At 41.9% G+C, this 19562-nt stretch overlaps 1 protein-coding gene and 2 long non-coding RNA genes across 3 annotated transcripts in view; 2 read left to right on the top strand and 1 right to left on the bottom strand.

The window, feature by feature from the left end:
• Positions 1-19562, top strand: part of LOC146515877 (uncharacterized) — a 331877-nt gene that overhangs the window by 54893 nt on the left and 257422 nt on the right. The gene's annotated exons all lie outside the window — the stretch shown is intronic.
• Positions 1-19562, top strand: part of tspan9a (tetraspanin 9a) — a 222220-nt gene that overhangs the window by 54973 nt on the left and 147685 nt on the right. Inside the window, exon 2 of the mRNA XM_085165093.1 lies at positions 11106-11171. The gene's annotated coding sequence lies outside the window, so the exon portion shown is untranslated. The remainder of the gene's footprint in view (positions 1-11105; positions 11172-19562) is intronic.
• Positions 11088-17229, bottom strand: LOC146515883 (uncharacterized). The gene is made up of 2 exons (XR_014874902.1): positions 16517-17229; positions 11088-15947 (listed from the first exon to the last, which is right to left on the bottom strand). It is a non-coding gene; the product is annotated as an uncharacterized LOC146515883 (long non-coding RNA).

The following is a 19562-nucleotide window of genomic DNA, read 5'->3' as shown; positions in this document are numbered from 1 at the left end:
CTGTGGCTACAACTGTAGCTTGCCTCCACCAGTGTGTGAATGTGTGTGTGAATGGGTGGATGACTGGGTGTGTAAAGCGCCCCCTAGGGGTCCCTAGGGGGGACTAGTAAAAGCGCTATACAAATACAGGCCATTTACCATTTACTAACCCAGGACACAGACTGTCAAAGTACAACAGGAAACGTGGTGAGACATAGACTGTGACAACCGGACATGGAGCACACAAACGACTGGGACACAAGAGGGACACGGGAACGGGCAAGAGGAATAAAACACAGACACTACTAAGGGGGCAAGGAAGAGTGAGAAGGGAACACAAGGAGGGAACCCGAGGGAGCGAGAGAGAGACCTGACATGCTGGGAAACATGGACACACAAGATAGGCAGCAGGAAACATGGAATAACACACAAGGAGGGAAACAAGACAACAAGCAACAAGACAAGCACCATAAACACAGACGCACAGGGAAGGACACAGAGGACAAAGACACAAGGGGAGCATAAATGTACGAAAGCTAACATAGAATAAACTCAGGATGACCCAATGACCCCAAAATAAGAAACCATAACACAAAATGTCGCCAAAACAATATTATGTCCATGGTAATTTCTTATGCCCAGCTCAGAAGGCATTCATGGACACCCGCAGCACGTGACAGATATTACCTTATGAACAGAGCCATTTCTGCCTTCGTGACTTTGTACCACACCTTACCTAGTCTGGAAATTGACTTCAGGTCCACTGTGCAGAATATACACTGTTCTCTGATGAAACTCAGGTCTTTGTGAAACCATGTTAGGAGGCTCTTTGCTTGAGCTGCCAAACTGAACGGGCGGTGCCTTAGACTTAGACTTAGATCCTTCCGCGCCAATCGGCGCATCGGGCGACAAGAGAACGCCATCGAACTCGGTCTATCGCGGCAGTTGTTGCTTCATCCCATGACAGTTCGACTGAACGTAAATCTTCAAGGAAAGTCCTCCTCAATGTTATTTTAGGTCTTCCTCGCCGTCATTCCTCGCCATTCGTTGGGTTCCACAGAACCGCGACACGGGCAGGTCTCGGGTCCGGTAGCCGAAGGATGTGACCGGCAAATCTGAACCGACGCTTGGTGACTTGGACATGGAGCGGCTCTACTCCCGCACGGCGATATACTTCTTCATTGGTAACGCGATCCCGATATGTGATCTTGAGCAGCCCTCAAAGACAACGTTGTTGGAAGACGTCAAGATGGCGGTTGATCTTTGCAGTTGATTTCCAAGTCTCCGCTGCATACAGTGCCGTCGGTATAACGATGGTCTTCAGGAGCCGCAACTTGGTTGATAAAGGCAGTACGGTGGTCATCCATATAGGTCGCGATCGTTGAAAGGCTGCCCATGCTTTCCCAGTTCTGCACTTAACGTCATGCTCCACGTCCCCGTCACTGCTAAAAGTGCAACCCAGGTACATAAACCTGTCCACCTCTTCTAGCTGCTGCTGCGGCGGTGCCTAGTTAGGTGATTTACAACCTTGGTGTCAGGTTGTCAAGCGTTAACACTTTCAGAACCGTGGACAGCTCCAGCCAAAGGAACGATCGAAGGTTCCTCCATTCCTTCCCAACTGATGAAACCGCAGACACAGAATATTTTCATACGCCAGGACTGACTGTAGTTAATCAGCATGCATCTTTTATTTTGAGGTTCCAGTGCAAGATTCAGATTTCATAACACATTCAGAATAAAGAACATTCACGGCTGTCTCTGAATTTTCTTCAACTAGAGGAGCCATAAGGGAACAACCGTATGAAGCGCAGACATCACACTCAGCAGACACCATTATGATTTTCTTTAAAACCAGAGAGCCAGATGGCTCGGCTCCCTCTGTCTCGGCTTCTTTTTATGGTTCTTCTTACTGCAATTGAGGAACTCTGGAGCCTGACGGTGAAAGCGAGAGAAATGGTGTCATCACAGAACAGATTTATTTCCTTGTTGACTCTGGTGAAAAACAGGTGCAGGGATACCAGCTTAGTTTTTCAAAGGTGCCTCCAAGACACAACAGATGATGCTTTGTCGGTGACTCGTGGTTATAGCAGGTGCAGGATTTTCTAGGGGCATTGTGAGTGGCGGACTTATGGCTTTCAGATTTGTTTATTGAGGAAAATAACTGTTGATGAAGTTATAAACTTATTATAAAGTTCTAGTGCTCCCCACAGGGAGTCGGGAGAAGCAGGAAAATAACCCAAGAACAACAGAGCTGACACGTCGGGCTTTTGCCTGCCATGGACCACTTTCCTTGTGATGTACAGAAACTCTGTGTTGAAGGAGTCCAGCGGAGCAATGTAACTATACTCCAATGCCAAGTTGCTTGTCATGGTCTGCGAGGGCAGACCGTGTGGAGAGTTTGTTTGGTGGACCCAGACGCAGGAGGCAAAACCTTTGCTAAGCTCAAAACGAGCCTTCAACCCTTTAAAGCCGGTCGGAGCGGGCACGCTCTGTTTTGCGTAACTACATTTAAATCCCGGTAGCACTGCAACCACGTGAGCTAGCGCAATAATTTTTTTTGCATATGAAACCGGAGGAGTTGTACTTACATCTTATGCCATCAGCTTGTCCTCGGTCACAGTTTCCTTCCACATATAGCTTTGCAAAAACTGCATAAAAAGCACTTGCAGCAACAAAAACATAATATTCCAGAAACACGCTTCGCCGATCCGATCAGCTGTTTGTAACACTTCCTACATCCATCACCACGAACTATCGCATGTCCGCCATGACCTGCCTAAAACCGGAAGTGACGTCATTTTCGCGGAAATGTAGTTTTTTACCATCAAGGCCTCATGAGCCTATACTGGTGTTTTTAAAAGTTATGTTTGACTTTATGACTTTCTGTGTGGTTTCTGGGATGCTTAGGACTAATATCGCACTGCTGGAAATAGTTTATTTTGATGCATATGCTGCTTTTCTGCAAATTTGCATTATAATATTTATTTTCGTTTTTCCTGCAGTGTATAAAAATTGGTGCATTTCAAAAATAAAACTATGAAGACACTCAAAATAAATTTCCTGTGGTAGGAAACTATTTTGTGCAACTTTTTTGTATTTACAGTTTTGAAGGGATAAGCCTCTTAAATTTCTCTAACTAGAAATATATGTTAAAAACACAAAAACAATTTTCAATTTTTTTGTAGTTTATTGCACTTTTTTGCAATTTATGTAATTACTATGCACTTAATGCAGACATATTATTAAATTTTAGGCTGTAATGGTTGTATTGATGTATATCAACTTGAAATGCTCCCAAAAATGGCTCCACAGCATGTAAAAATATAATATAAGCTCTGGCGGACTTGGTTCTATGGTAGGTCTTAAAGGGTTAATCAGGGCTGATACAGAAGGCAAAATAACAAACCACAAACTAAGAACCTAAACTGGGAGTAACTAAAGGCTATGAACGAAGACCAGGACTGAACTATGACAAAGTACTGTGGACAGACTATGAACACGACATGAAAAACTGTGAACAAGATCTCGGTACTGGCACATGAAGGTGCAGGGAAACATGACTGGAGAACGTGACTATGAACATGTCCAATGCCGAATGTTGCAGACTAGAATCCTGACGTGCAGCTAGAAATAACAGCGTGCATGAACAGACGACGCGACACGAAGACACACTGGGCTTAAATGCACTGAGGAAGAAAAGAATCCAAAATGCAAAAACACACCAAAACATATGTCTGTGAAGGTTCTCAGTCATCCAGGTCATCGTAGTCAAAGGAGCTTGCAAAGAAAAGCGTCTGGACTTCTTTAAGTTGCTTGAAGACGTTTCACCTTCATCCGAGAAGCTTCTTCAGTTCTAAGGTCAAATGGTGGAGAGTCCCAGATTTAAACCTAGTGGGAGTTTCCCCCCACAGAGGGACAAAAGGACCCCCTGATGATCCTCTAATCGCCTGAGCCAAGGTGTGAAACTGGGTGTGGGTCCCAATCAGCCAGAGTTTCGGGTGAGCTCGTTGTGAAACCTGGCCCCACCTTATCATGCAAATTCCTGAGGTCAGATGGCCCAGGATGTGAGTGGGCTTTAAGGCGTCTGGGGAGGGAACTCAAAACTGGATTATAGATGGCAGACAGTTGGTGTCGTAAACCACCGCCTCTGTTCAAAGATGGTCGCTCACAGTGGACATAGATGCTTCTTTCACTCCTCCTTCAAACCATCTGTCCAAAATGTGAACATTGGCATCCTCGAAAGAGTGTCCTTGTCAAATGGTGGGACTCTCCACCATTTGACCTTAGAACTGAAGAAGCTTCTCGGATGAGAGGTGAAACGTCTTCAAGTAACTTAAAGAAGTCCAGACGCTTTTCTTTGCAAGCTCCTTTGACACCAAAACATAACAACTGAAAATGTACAGAAACTGTGTTGAAGGAGTCCAGCGGAGCAATGTAACTATACTACAATGCCAAGTTGCTCTTGTATATCCTTGCTATGAAGGTTTGCAGTTACCAAAGTGGTTGCTACAAAGACGAATGAGAACAGAAGTGGCCTACAGAATGAGTTATAGCCTGAGTTGGGCATTGCTGAAGGAGGCTTTGCAGTGAGGAATAAGGTCTGACAAGGGGATGTAGCTCCTCTACCGGAGGACTGGTTCACATTATGCACATTATTTGTTTATCTTTGTGTTTTCACTTTTTGACTACTTGATAAATGAAGAAAAGTGGGCCTAAGTGGGCCACAATGGTAAACTTTATTAATAGGATAAGTGAAACAGTGACAGCTTTTAGCTGCAGCCTATACAAAATGGAACAAAAACAACACATTTTCGTACACTGTCTAAACAAAATATAGTTTTTATAGGTTTAAGAAGAGAGTTGTTTCAGAGCAGATGTATCAATTGGTTTGCCTCCATGGCCACGGATCAAAAAAAGGAAAAATCAGAAGCTCTGAGCACATAAGTAGCTCTTGCTGTCTTGATGATAAAGCAAAACCTTGCTGCAGGGTGTATGGGTCAGCCTCAATGTTTCGAGACTGGTTTTGTTTTTTCTCACAAAAAGAACCTAACTATTGATAATCACAGCAAGCCTAAGGGTCGTCTTACAGTATTTCCCTCTTCTTCTAACTGGTGTTAATGCTTTGCGTGTCGTGTTTTCCAATGAAGCACTGCATTTCAGTGGGAAACTTTTAAAAATAGTGTAGTTTTGTCTTATACGAGGAAACTTTTAGGAAAATAGGAAAGGAATTTTTATTCCTTATAAATCTATCTGTGAAATATATATTTGCTGACTCGAGTACACATGCATATCTCTTGCTTTTGTGCTTTTTTGTTAGGTGGAAATGTAAACAATACAGCGTTTTTAAAGGTTTAATTGAATTTTAGTCTTCTCAGTCCCAGACTTTTTGAAGGAGTGTGCGTGCAAACGTAAACACGCACAGAGATCACGCTGACCAGATATATTACGTAAGTTTGGCAGTAGCTCATACTTCATATCAGCTCAATTTGTGGCCCGTTCTGAAGCCATCTTTTTGAAGCGTGAGTAGTAAAGTGGTGTAGCTGTGGCAGTAATTTGCCCACCCGTGCTGCTGTGTGTTCAACTGTGAGGCTTTTACATATAAATGATGCTGTGTTAGTTGACAGTGCGGCTGATGGGATGGAGCCGAGCTGTCATAACTCTTCTTTACCGGCACATCGTGAACCTTGGCAAACAGCTGACCTCGAAGGCTCTTCCTGCCTGCGAGAGCATACTCTTTGCGTGTGGGGTTGTGCTGCGTTGAACGCGGCATCGTGTATGAATATGGAAAGAAAGCGTAGCGGCGGTCTGGTCATTGTCATTCAAATTGCCTATTAAAGAACAGCTGATAAATGATGACTCAGAGTAAAGTAACGAACAATTGAAGGCGACGCCTGCTCCCCTCAAAGGTGGAAACAAAACAGAAATTTGACATGTTATCGTCAAGCTAAACGGAAACAAGTTAATTAGAGCTAGAAGCAGGCTAAACTTATTTTCCTGTATCTTTCATTTTCAGTTAAAGACGTGCTCTGCAGACCTGTGTTGACAGCATTTTTCACTACTAGTTACTGTACAAAATAATTGCATGGTTAAAGCTGTCTGTTGAATTCCATCCCGCCTCTTATAATTGAGCTTCTGCAGGAATCTCCAGGCGCGTAGCTCATCACTCAGCAGTGCCACACACTTTGGCTTCCCTCCAGTGACTACAATTCTACCACTGCACCCCCCTGACTTAACTTTCACATACATCAACCCGCAATCAGAACTTGGCTGAGCCACCCAATGTGTTGAATTACACAGCAGTTCCCTGTGATAAGTCCTCTAAGCCTTAGTGATGCAGATTTCTGATTGAAATATGTACTGAACTGCAGAGTAACGTTGGGCTGTATGCTTCGGCCCAACACCCTTCTTGTGTTCCATTTTTGATTTGTGCATCCTTTAGTAGCCAAAGAATAGTGTGCTTTTGTCGACTATCCCTGGTTTTTCATATATTCAAGCTGCAATTGCATCCTTTTCAGCATTCCTGTGTGGTTGTGTCATGGTCCATCCTGCTGTGACCAATGGCATGAAAAGGCACAACCGAGGCAAGACCACATTGTAAAAAGAGTCTGAGCGTCCAACCTTACAGAAGCAGCTGTCAAGGATTTGGAAAGTAAAGTTTTCTCTACAGTGTTATAGAGGAGGATTATGCCAGACCAGCACTTATTATGGACGGGGTTCAGCCTGAGAAACTTTTTCTAGGAAGAAAATAGAGCGAGGGAATGATGGAGGAAGGAGCTAAAGAGAGAGATATGGAAGGACAGCTGTTAGGGGCACACATCCTATAGAGGGGGGGAAAAATGTGTGTTTATGTTGGGGGATCATGCAGGGAGGTGAGACTTGAGCCTCAAGGCTTAGCTGAAGAACAATCAATAGCCTGTCAGCCCTGCGAATGAAGAAGCAATACCTTCATCTTCCCCGGATGTGCAAATTTCCGCATCTTGTCATTTTGATTTTGCTGTCCCAAAGAGAACATATGCATGGAGCAGAGATTAAATGCTGTTATGTCTCAATTTATGCATTTAGAAAAAAATGGATGACAATTTTTGTGCTCTTCATAATCCTTACTTGGTGTTAAACGCAGGATGGCACGATCCATTGAAGCACAATTTTACCCACAAAAGAGCCGAAATAGACCACGTCACACTGCAGTTTAGTGACTGTTTAAGTAGTTTTTTAAAAATACCTCTAAGCAAGGTTATTATCGTTAACGAAAACTAACGAAATAACGAAAACTAGAAGTGAAAAAACATTTTCGTTAACGGAAATAAAAATAAAAACAAAAAAAGGAAAACTAACTAAAACTATAATGAGTGTTCACAAAACTAACTAAAATTAACTGAATTTATAGCAAAAATGTGTTTAGTTTTCATTGATGTGTGCGTGTCATACAAGAGTCAAGGGTGAAAATGAAGTTTAGTTTCCAGATTTTTTTCTTGCTGTGTCTCATTATGCCAGCAGGTGGCAGCACGTTAGTCGAGTCGTCTGTGTCGCTGCTCCGTCCACGCGCAGAATCATGTCAGGAAAAGTCGGGAGAAAGCGCCAGAGTCCAATTTGGGATTACTTTGAATATGACTGTGTTTTGGATAAAGCAAGTGTCTTGTAGTGGAAACAGACAAATTATGAGGGACATTTCTAAAGGGAAAAAAATCCCACAAACCTTAAAGTGCACTTGAAAAGCTCACACAAGAAGGCTAACCTAGCTTACCTTGAGAAGGTAAGGGAGCACACTCAACCCTCATCCCCAGAAACAGAAGCTAACCCCAGGCAAGGCAGCGTGATGCATCCCGAGACAACAGGACGGGGATATCTACACAACTGTGTGAGTCAGTTACCTTCAAAAAGTTTATCGATTCACTTGAACCAAAATTACGAACACCCGGTGCTGCGAGAGTTAATAGTCTCATTGGGGCCAAGATATACATTTTATAGTTGCCTGGTATCAATGGGTGTTCATCTGCCTTTATTTATTTATTTATTTAAAGAACCCATAGGTGGGAATGTGAGTTGTCTGTCTCTGCGTGTTAGCCCTGCGACAGACAGGCGACCTGTCCAGGGTGCAGTATGGTAGCTGGAATAGCAACATACCCAAGGATGAGCAGAATGACTGATATGATGAAACTGGGATTTTGTTACACTTAATTATTGCAAACACAACTAAAACTATAACTGAAACTAAGGATTTTCAAAAAAATCAAAACTAAACTAAACTAGCAAACAATTGGTAAAAACTAATTAAAACTGATATAAAATTGAAAATCTGAAGTCAAAACTAAATAAAAATAAAAACTAATGAAAATTGCAAAACTATTAAAACCCTGCCTCTAAGCAGAGTGTAACTTTAGACTTGTCCACCAGCGCTGCATTACTTAAGCACTAGTCTTCCTTAGTGGGAGTAAAGCCATCCACAGCTCACTCGCCGATTTGTGCCAGCGCTGGCCGACGGTCCCTCGGTCACAGCTGTGTGAGTTCTGAATGCGCCACAGCTGCGGGACTCATGAGACCCATGAGACAAACGATTATCCATTACCACACACAGCAAAGCAGTGGCTTTTCAACACCTCTTCCTGTGTTTTTTTTTTAATTCAAAACAATGTTGTTTGGGTTTGCGATCCTCACTGCAAGGCCAAATATCATCCTCCCAGTCGGCGATCCTAACCTGAACTTCAAGCTTCTGCCTCAGCAGACAGAGAGCCGTTTGTTAGAATACCAGGGTCACTTTTTGTTCCTTGTCTGATCTTGAGGAATTTTGTCTAAATGCTATGAAAGGGTTATCTGTGTCCACAGTGGTGATACGGTATGTCACGACTGCATGTTTTACAAGCTAATCTTCTTCCTTAGCGATTGCTGGAAGGATACACATCTTGCATATTCACTTGTATTCACATGCTCCACATGCTGCATATATACACAAACACTGTAAAGGGCCACAGATGGTAAATATAACTCACAGGGTGACTGATCACATTTCAAGCCAAATTACACTCTGTTTATAGCTATAGGAACATAACTAACTTTGCTGTACGATCACTGATGACCACAAACCAACATCTATCTCCCGAGCGTGACTCACTGTAGGAACGCTCTTCAAGTTTTATACTAAATGAATGTTGACAGCTTTCCTGTTTTTCTTTGTTTTTTTCTCCATGGCTGATCGTTAAAGTTGCTTGTCCAGTTGGATGTCCGCAGTCTCCCGGGAAGAGGAAGGAGACAAGCTTCTAATGATTAGGAGTAATGGTGGGACGTAATTATATTTGTTATTTGCGTCACTGGAGCCCTAATTAATTCAACTCACTAATGGGAGGAACAAAACTGTGTTTTTGTGAGCTGCATTGCTCTTTGGTTTGTCGTTCTGCGTTAATTCTTCACAGCAGTGTGCACATCCAGTTGTGTTATCCGACTGGTTTCTTATCCTTTCTCCGTCCCGATGCCGCAGTAACATATTAACGTTATGCTTATTCCTCTGTCTCCACTTGACTTCTTTGTGTTCTTTTCTACTGTTCTGCCTTCCCACTTAGCCTCGCAGTGCTTTTCACTCTCTGCCTGACCTTAGGCCTTTTGACATTGTATCTTTCAACAGAAATTGACAACCCTGAAGTCAGTCCTTTCAGTCGTGTCCTTGCCTTGAAATCTTTAATTCAATAAATGTGCTGAAATAAAAAAAAATAGGCTCAGAAAAGCACTGTCGTAACCATATATTGTAGATTCCATTCCAAGTATGTCTAACCCCAAAATATGTGGATTTTAAGTCTGATTAATAGGGCTTTGTTACAAAGGCTGCAAGCCCTATGTGGCCAAACAGTATATGAACAGTTAAAACAAATATATTGTAAACCAGATATGCCACAAAAACTACTCTGGATACTTTTAATTATTCCAAGAATAAATGGAATTGACTATGTCAGTATAGAATGTCTTAAAAGTGATGATAATATAATAGTAATAGAAGTACACGCACCAAAGAACTGAAGATAACTGAAGAACTGAAGAAGTCTTACTTAAAGCTAATGTTGTTTCGCATATTGTTGCTTTTTTCATGTATTTATTTCTTTAGTGCAAACTTTCTAACCACTCAAAAGCTGCACCGGCAGCATAATGCTTGTTGAGGGATGAATTTATCTCCAGACTACAGTACCCACATGTTTAACATGCAGCTTTCAAACCAAGTCTATGTGAACTGAGATAAAACTCAAACTATCCTTACAATTTGTGTCTGTGTGTGTTTGTAGAAAGCGCGGCATTGCCATACAGACGTTTTATTGACAATAGCCTGGGTCATTGTCCTTCATCGAGCTTATGCTGTACTTTTTACACCATACAGAGGGAAACTTTGGCTGCCATTCTTCAAAAAAATGGAAATGAAAATAGCAGCCGTGCCCCCGTAAGTCATCCTGTGGGAAGAAAAGTGACCCCTCTTGTGTGAGATTGATGCGCTAAATCAGATTGCAGACGCCTGCTGCTCCTCTTACCTGAAGGTGCTCACGGAGAACCATGAGTCACACTGGAGTGCAAGCGCTTTGATATTCTGTGTACCTTCCTTTTGGCTTTTCAGCTTTGCGTGCGTGTGTGTTTTTTGTGTTTGATCTCAGTAGTGCGGTAGACAAACACAGCGCTGAGAGGTGTATTCAGTAGTTGCGTTCGTATAACACGGGCAGGCACATTTACTTTTAAGACTTGTCTACTCACCTTGACATGCTTCTCCCATTTAGTTTGAGGTTCAGATTGAGAAACTGTGTTCTGTTAGGTCTTTCAAGGCCACCTGCCTAGGGCTCAGTCATTTAAGTGAGTCTTAGGGCAGCTGGCCCGCTATTCTATAAAATCACAGAGCAACAACTGGAGTGTGCTCCTGAGTAGCCTGCTGTAAACACCCTCTCCCTGAGGTTGTGTTGTCAACCCTCTTCAGATTTAATAACAGCTCCAGGCTGGTTAGGCAGATGCAAGAAAAGTTGTTTCCTTTTCTTTTTTCTTAAATATGTGTTTTATTATTTGAATGAGTTTGTTTCCATGGGACATTTCAATTTATTGGCTTGAGTAAAAACGAGGTAAGGAATACAAACCTGACTCACTCACGGTCTAATTTCTTTTTACAGATATTTGATCTGCCCAGCCAGCAGCACAGTCTGTCTCCTTTCCTAATTCGCACCCTCCTCAGAAAGGTAAGATTTCCTTTTTCACCTGTAGCACCTCCACCTTCCATCTCCTACGACAGTCTGTTAACCCTTTAAGACCTACCATAGAACCAAGTTCGCCAGAGCTTATATTATATTTTTACATGCTGTGGAGCCATTTTTGGGAGCATTTCAAGTTGCTATACATCAATACAAACATTATAGCCCAGATTTTAATAATATGTCTGCATTAAGTGCATAGTAATTACATAAATTGCAAAAAAGTGCAATAAACTACAAAAAAATGTAAAATCGTTTTTGTTTTTTTAACATATATTTCTAGTTAGAGAAATTTAAGAGGCTTATCCCTCAAAACTGTAAATACAAAAAAGTTGCACAAACTAGTTTCCCACCACAGGAAATTTATTTTAAGTGTCTTCATAGTTTTATTTTATGAAATACACCAATTTTTATATACTGCAGGAAAAACGAAAATAAATATTATAATGCAAATTTGCAAAAAAAACAGCATCTGCATCAAAATAAACTATTTCCAGCAGTGCAATATGAGTCCTAAGCATCCCAGAAACCACACAGAAAGTCATAAAGTCAAAGATAACTTTTAAAAACACCAGTATAGGCTCATGAGGCCCTGATGGTAAAAAACTACATTTCCGCAAAATGACGTCACTTCCGGTTGCGATAGTTCGTGCTGATGGACGTAGGAAGTGTTACAAACAGCTGATCGGATCGGCAAAGCGTGTGTCTGGAATATTATGTTTTTGTTGCTGCAAGCGCTTTTTATGCAGTTTTTGCAAAACTATATGTGGAAGGAAACTGTGACCGAGGACAAGCTGATGGCATAAGATGTACAACTCCTCCGGTTTCATATGCAAAAAAAAATATTGCGCTAGCTTACGTGGTTGCAGAGCTACCGGGATTTAAAAATAATAGGAGCGTGCCCGCTCGACCGGCTTTAAAGGGTTAAACTCGCAGCAAAATAAAATGTAGAGCTTCTAATTTCCTAGGTGGTTTCAGTAGCTCGCCTGCTTTAGCATCTCCTGTGTAATATTCTGTTTATTAAACAAAGACTTGGAAGCTTTTACCTCACATAAATCTGCATTTCTTAAATGTCATCAACTCCATGCCCAGAGCTGATTACAATCCAGATGCAACAACAAGGCTGATCATCTTTTCCGGGTGTTGTGCCAAAAAGTGATTGTCTGCCAAAAACTGATTTCCAGTGTTTCTGTGTATTTTTTTATGTGTAATATCTTTACGTATGTTCGTAAATAGACTTCGGTGAACAGGGGATACAAAGGGGTTACATAAAGAATTAAAAAATTATCTGTTTTTTAAGTATCTTTACAACTTGTACTTACATTATAACCAATCCGGTCCTTTATCCCCACTTAAAATATTTTTACAGAACTATTGTAATATTTGCTGCCATTTCTGCTGTCCTGTTGGGCAACTTACTCTTACAAAATACATTTTTAATGTTAATGAGATTTTTTTTACTGCATAAATAAAGGTTATATAAAAGTCACTGCCAAAAACTGATTGCGTCTTCTATCTTGTTACAAGAATGTTGTTTGTGGCTCAAGATGACTTTATGTCATCCATAAGGGATGCATTTTACATATGTTTAACATATTATAGCCCAACAAGTTACTTATAGCACTTTAAATATGAGCAATCGCTTTTTAGCAAATACCGGAAATCACTTTTTGGCAGACAGTCACTTTTTGGCACAACACCGGCTTACAGTAGAAACTGAAAGTCATGAGGTTGAATCTGTCTGTGTAACTGAAGGGGCCACACTGATAACTCCCTCCTGCACCTTGCTTCAAAGAGAATCCCAGCTTAAAGGGGCTAACTAAAATTAGCCAGGCAACAGATAACCTGTGCCTTGAGATCAAAGAGAGGCTGAACTGTCAGGCTCTTTGGCGCGGCGCCTGTGGTGGCAGAGCTTTAAAAGGAGGAATGCGGAGTGATAGAGACAGAGATGGGCAGAAAGTGAAGTAGGCTCAAGAGCTATTCATGCAAGCGGATGAGTGTTCAGGAGATCCAGTATCGACATGTAAAGTTCCACAGCAGGAGATCGTTCATGGAGGTTATGGACTGAAGGGTCAAGGTTTTGTGGGTTGCACATCACGCTTTTCTCAGACAGTGCATCTGCTACGCAGAAGTCTGAGCATCCTGGCTTTGCAGTCAGCAGGGTCTTTGATCACGTGTGTTTATATGTTTGTAAATGAGTGGGAGACAGCTTTATTCTAGAGTAATGCTGCTCTGCCACGTCCTCAGATTGTTTCTGGAAGCGTTTCCATTACCAGGAGGATGTGTATATATTTCATGGCGCTAACATCCATTATTATTGTATTGTATATACAGGAGACTGTGTGTGTCTGTGTGAGAGAGAGCGAGAGAGAGGCTGAATGATGTACCCTGCAACTAGCAGATCATTAAGTTGCATCAATGGATAAGGACAGCACATCTTACAACCTGCCATCCTGAGGGGATCTAGTCCTTCGGTTCCCTATGAGTATCAGTGGGTTTGCACCTTAGTTACCACACCGGAGTAGTGCCGCACACACGTACGGTGTGTGTTTGTGTGAGGAGTGTTATTGTTAGCCTCCCTGTTCTTCTCATTGGAACATACTGACTTGATATCCTGCCTGTCAACCATTTATATATTTATCTCCACAGTCAAACAGCGCCACACGCACCCTGTGGCCACCGGAGACCTCATGTCTTTAATTGGCTATTGATTGACTCTGCTGCGGTAGCGGAAGACGATATATCACAACAAGGTTGAGCGAGTGGGAGTTAGCAGACACGTCGAGTGTGGAGGTGATGGTGCTACTCCGATTGTCAAATCTGTGACTGCATTATTTATACGTCTCTCATATTTATTTATATAGTAAGGATCGGTGATGCAATGCACAATAGAAAGATGGAAATACAGACTCGCTCTTGGACACAGTTTATTTGCATAGGTCGGCGTACGTTGGTTTTGTTTAGAAGAATGGAGTACGTGAGCAGAGTCGCTGTATATGTTCAGAAAGGAGGTTTTCGTTTAACTCACTGAAAGCCTCCATTTATTTTTTATGTATGTGCAACTGTTTGCATGTGTGTGCTTGTGTTTCATGTTATATTGCAGAACACACTGTTAATGTCATATAATGATCCACTCTGTTACACGAATATAAATGGGGAAAAACTGCAAATGAGAACTTTGCTTTAGTTTGCACCTGACAGCTGATATTACACGGCCTTCACTTTCACTTTCACACGCTTTCGCTGCAATTCTGTATTAAAGCCCATTAGAATAATAGCGAGGATGAGTGAGTTCTAATTTTTCTGGTCATTTATGCCCGAGTGCAGCCAGATCTGGAAACTAATCACAGGCTTGCAAAAAAATAGAAAAACTGCAAAAAGAAAAAAAATCCTAAAACTTTTCAATTCAATTTTAGTGACTTAAATACACAAACTAATGCTAACTTGAGATTAAGATTCAATGTTTATGTGCTGATGTTATAGTGATGTTTACATATGTAATACACGTTAAAGCTGGTGTAGACAACAAAAGTCCATTATGGCTAAAGTACCTTGTCACGGGAGACGTTGACCAATTGCAGATCTTTTCAAATCAGAACAGGACTCTGTTTTCAAATTCTGGTATTTTCCACTTCAAGATTTCTGCGTAAGTGAGCTTTACACCACACGCCCCCCACTTGTAGAGCTCTACCAAAAAGGTAAATGGCACTCGAGCATCAGGTTTCAGTCACTATTCAAGTCACAGTGTCCGTTCCAAATAAAAGCTATTGTCGACTCCTACCTTGTCAATAGGACTCCGGCATGTTTTGATTTGGCAAAGTTTTACACTGGATGCTCTTCCTGACACAACAACAGATGGATTTGTGTCTCTGTCTGGTTCAGGTCCAACCTAGGGGTGGGCGATATAAACGATATACGATAGAAACGATATAAATTTGGCCAACGATAGAGCGGTATAGTCAAAATCTCTATCGCGATAGCGCATGTTGATGATGTCATCAAGCTGCGCCTGTTTTGGTCGGAAGCATCGCAGCGGCTACAACCATTATCATCTGCAAATTATGCCGACAGTCATAGCAAAGAGATGAAGCACTTTTGAAATATGGGGAAAGCCAAAAACTCCGCTTCACTTCCGTAACATTGATTCATTAATGCTGAATTCTCACGCAGCTGTTCTATTTCCATGTTGTTGCAGTACATTAATAACTAACCTCATATTGTGGATGAATAATCTCAGTTGTTCTCCTGACTGAAGTTTGGCCCGTGTATAGCATCACGTTAACTTTTATTGAGTGGAAAAAGCTTCACTGTGCTAATGTTATGCTAACATAGCTGTGTTGCTAGCAATCACGTAGTACAACATTATATACCAGGTAGTCCAACTTCAGTAACCCTGAAAACACCACTGCTGTTTAGTTTTCTGTCTTAATTTATGTTGGAAGTGATAGCAGAGCTGTACGTTTTAATTAGTTTCAAAAATCTCTCAGTCAGAACATGGTATGAAATGTTTAGGTGGAAGCTAGCGAGCTAACTTCCTGTTAACTTCTAACTCTGTTAAATTTAATAAATTCTGTTTTCATGGATGCCTGGTTGTTAAACGTAATCGTTACACCTGGTAAAGCAGCAACGCTGATGATTTTATTAAAGATGAAAGAATTTAGACCGTTTTTAACTCTCAGTGTTCGTTTGACTTTGGGACCTGAACAGGACGGAGTTTTGGACCCAGATTACTCCGCGAAGCTCCTCACTACGGCAGCCGTAATGCTCTGACAATCAGTGTTGCCAACTCCTGAGTAAGGAAAATCGCTATTGGTTGTCCTAAAAGTCGCTAGAAGTCGCTAAATGACGTCATCACCTAATTTGCATAATTGGTCATGCTAATGTAATTGTAATCTATGTTGTTGGAGAGAGAAATAACATCGTGGAAGAGACATAAAGGTGAGTAAAAAACGTCCTAAATGCATTTAGAGTTTATTTGGAACTACAAATTAAATTTCTTTTAGCAATTATTGTTTTTTTTAATGTCACAATTCCAACCCTGCTCCTTTACCCGGGCTTGGACCAGCAAAAGTGACCCGAAATAGGCACTCTGGTGGAGTTACTTTGTGTGTGTGTGTTTATAAGTAGTTTTAAACCTTGTGATCCACAAAACAGCATAAGAGTAAAAGAAGAACTGACTGCGTTACAGCACCTGCTGCTTGTTGAGAGTAAAAGCAATATGTGCTTTCACGTCTTTTTTTAGCGACTTTTTTTTCTAAAAAAAAAGTCGCTAAAAAAAGAGGGGGTCTGAAAACTCGCTAAATATAGCGACAAAGTCGCTAAGTTGGCAACACTGCTGACAATCCATCAAAACATTTTTAACAGATTTCTGCACGCCCACATCGGTTCGAGGTCAGTAAGCACAACCAGAATTCATACATAAGGCACACTCTCGATTTTTGAGAAAATTAAAGGATTTTAAGTGTGGAAAATACGTTATACAGAAGAAAATAATATATCGCGATATATATCGTTACCGCACATGCTCCAAATTATATCACGATATGGATTTCAGGCCATATCGCCCAGCCCTAGTCCAACCCATCACTTGCTAAGCAAATCTGTAAACCTCTATACTAAGATGTCAGTCACAAAGGTTAAAGAGACACCCTGTCACATAAACAGATACACCATTTCCTCCAACCTGTTTACTTTGTTTGGCTGGTCTGGCATCTATCCAGACTGCTTAATATATCCACCCAACAGAGTCATGGGAATCCGTCGCTCCGTCATCCTGCAGCCATGCTGCTCCTGTAGGCCAGGAACTGCATGCTAGGAATGTCCCCTCCTGCTGCGTTGCAAACATCCAGGTCCTGTTCCTGCAAATGCCATCCGATTCAAACAGGCTTTGATGCCGTCCTTGCACGTGAATGCTTGTGTGCGTCGAGTCACACACTCTGCTCTGTGAATGCTGACAGGCTGCCAGCTTGGGTATTGATCTGCAGCCGCTCCGGCTGGGGCCCAAAGGCCAGGCCGTATCATCTGTCAGTCACCGAGAAGGGCATTACAGCCGTACTGATCTTAGATCACAAATCCCACTCAAAGATAGAGAGGAGAAGGGGGTGGTGATGACGGCGGGCGAGACAGTGAGAGAAGAAAGGCAGAAAGATGGTAAAATTGTGATATAAGAGATATGAATGTTACTGTGTGTGTCTGTTGCCGCCCTTAATTCACTCCTCCACACTCTTTGTTGGTTGAGACAAACAGATCTTCTTTAATGACCCGTGGGTGAAGACAAGCCTAAGCTCCTGACCTTTTCACCCTTGCGACCACCCACATGCTTCATCCATCCACACGCACACTTTGTCACTGTCTCACCGAAGTGTCAGCACAATTACACAGCGCTCAGAGCGCAGCACTGATACACCTCGACTAATTTACATGCACTTCAATAGCCATGTATACACATAATACACATTTACTTATTGCCCCAGGGACAAATAATAAACCATAATTATGTGTGGAAGATATCACAGCTGTGTTCATAATGGCTGTAAAATTACTTCAAAGGTTACAATATCAGTTGAGAGATAAGGGAGTATATTAAGCTCATTTTTGTGTCTTTTTCTTTCGTAAGACTTTAAGTCCCTGCGCTGTTTTGATCTTTTCCTAAATTCTGTTTTCTGCGGCTCCCTCCGTGTTATTGCGTTCGCTTGCCGCTGGTATAAAATCTATCCATTATAATCGCGACTCGGATTAGTTTTGATTTCAAGTTGTCTGAAAGGCACCGAGCCCTGTGTGGGTTTTGTTTCGTAAGAGATAGACATCGCTGATTGTATTGACGAAAATCCAAGGTCGCCACCAACTAGTCTTGCATGACTCCGCTCCTCCGTGCTCCTTCACGGTGATTATTCCATTACTCTAAATCTTCTAAATCTGTTCCCACCACACATTTAGCACGCTGATGGGTCTCTGTGTGCCTTCAGTTTAAACGTTTCATGACAGCAGCCTAAGAATGTGGGAGCTGCTGCAACTCGTAAAGCAGGAGTGCCGATAATGGATCGACAGAGGCCCATTTGGATTTGTTTATCTGTTACCTTTTTATCCCTTTTAATGGACAAATGACCTGTCTCTGCACCGCCATAGTGCGTTCTGTGCTGGGCTCAGCTGATGAATGTAAATCAGTGTTTAAAGGAGGAATGTTGTTTGCACAATCACTTTAATTTTGGTAAGCTGTTGTGTGGCTGCGTTACAAGAGATACTAGTTCCATTTGAGCTGGCACGTTATTCTTAATGAAGTAAAGCTTTTTCTAGAAATCACGGTGTTTAAAATTTAATTCGTTGGCAGGTCAATTTTATTCTAAACTACAAATACAAATGTTATTTGTCACATACACAGTACAACATATAGTGAACATGCAGTGAAATGCTTGTGTCCTGAACTGAACTGACCTGTGGACAGGGAAACGTTCAAGAAATACGATCCGTTCGGCACTGCTAAAATTTCAGCAAACAATCATCATGTTGTGGAACTGTTGTGATATCAATTATGAACTAACCAATTCCAAAATGTCAATGTATGCCCAAACTGCCCAAAGTGACATTTATCAAGTGCCTCTGTGGTGTGACATCAACTTTGAGCTGACTAAATATTTAAAGGTGGTTTGATGAGGAGCTAATAGGCTTTAAATGCATCCAGGCAGTGTTGGGGAGTAACGGAATACATGTACCGCCGTTACGTATTTAAAATACAAAATATGAGTAACTGTATTCCGTTACAGTTACCGTTTAAAAAGGTGGTATTTAGAATACAGTTACTTTGTTGAAATAAATGGATTACACGGCGGTACTTCCCTGTTTCATATTGTGGCGGGTCAGGACTGTTTGGGTTTTGTTTGACAGCTACGTTCTGTTGTTCCAGGCGGCAGCGTTACGGTTGCCGTGGTTACAGGGTGACGCTCTCTCTCTGCGTGTTTCCTGGGTGAGAGAGCGCCTGTTGTTGTTGTTGTGCTAAGCTAATAGGCAGAATGCTACAGGTATAGCTCTAAAGAATGTAGCATCATAGGCAGTGTAGTCCGTGCTGCAGGGAGAATGGACTGCCATACACGTTATGTGTCTGTGAGCGAGGGAGGGAGAAAAAGGAAAAGTACGAGCTGTCATCGAGCAGAAACGGGAGCTGGAAGCATGTAAATATAATAATAACCACTGCAGCCAAGAAGAGAGCCTGACGAGCCCAGTTGTAAGTAAGCTATTGAGACTCGACTGTACACCGTGTTCGTGTTTTCCTCTGAAACAATAAGTTCTGTTGGAGCAGCCTTTCAACGCCTCTCTCTGTCTCTGCTAGCAAAGTGACCCAGACAACAAAGTAAACCTAGTTTTCAGCTACGAGCCCGACACAGA

This window comes from Neolamprologus multifasciatus, chromosome 7 (genome assembly GCF_963576455.1).
Source record: "Neolamprologus multifasciatus chromosome 7, fNeoMul1.2, whole genome shotgun sequence".
Taxonomy (NCBI): Eukaryota; Metazoa; Chordata; class Actinopteri; order Cichliformes; family Cichlidae; genus Neolamprologus; species Neolamprologus multifasciatus.
The sequence above is the reverse complement of the archived record's forward strand: the minus strand, read 5'-3'. Positions and strand labels throughout refer to the sequence as shown.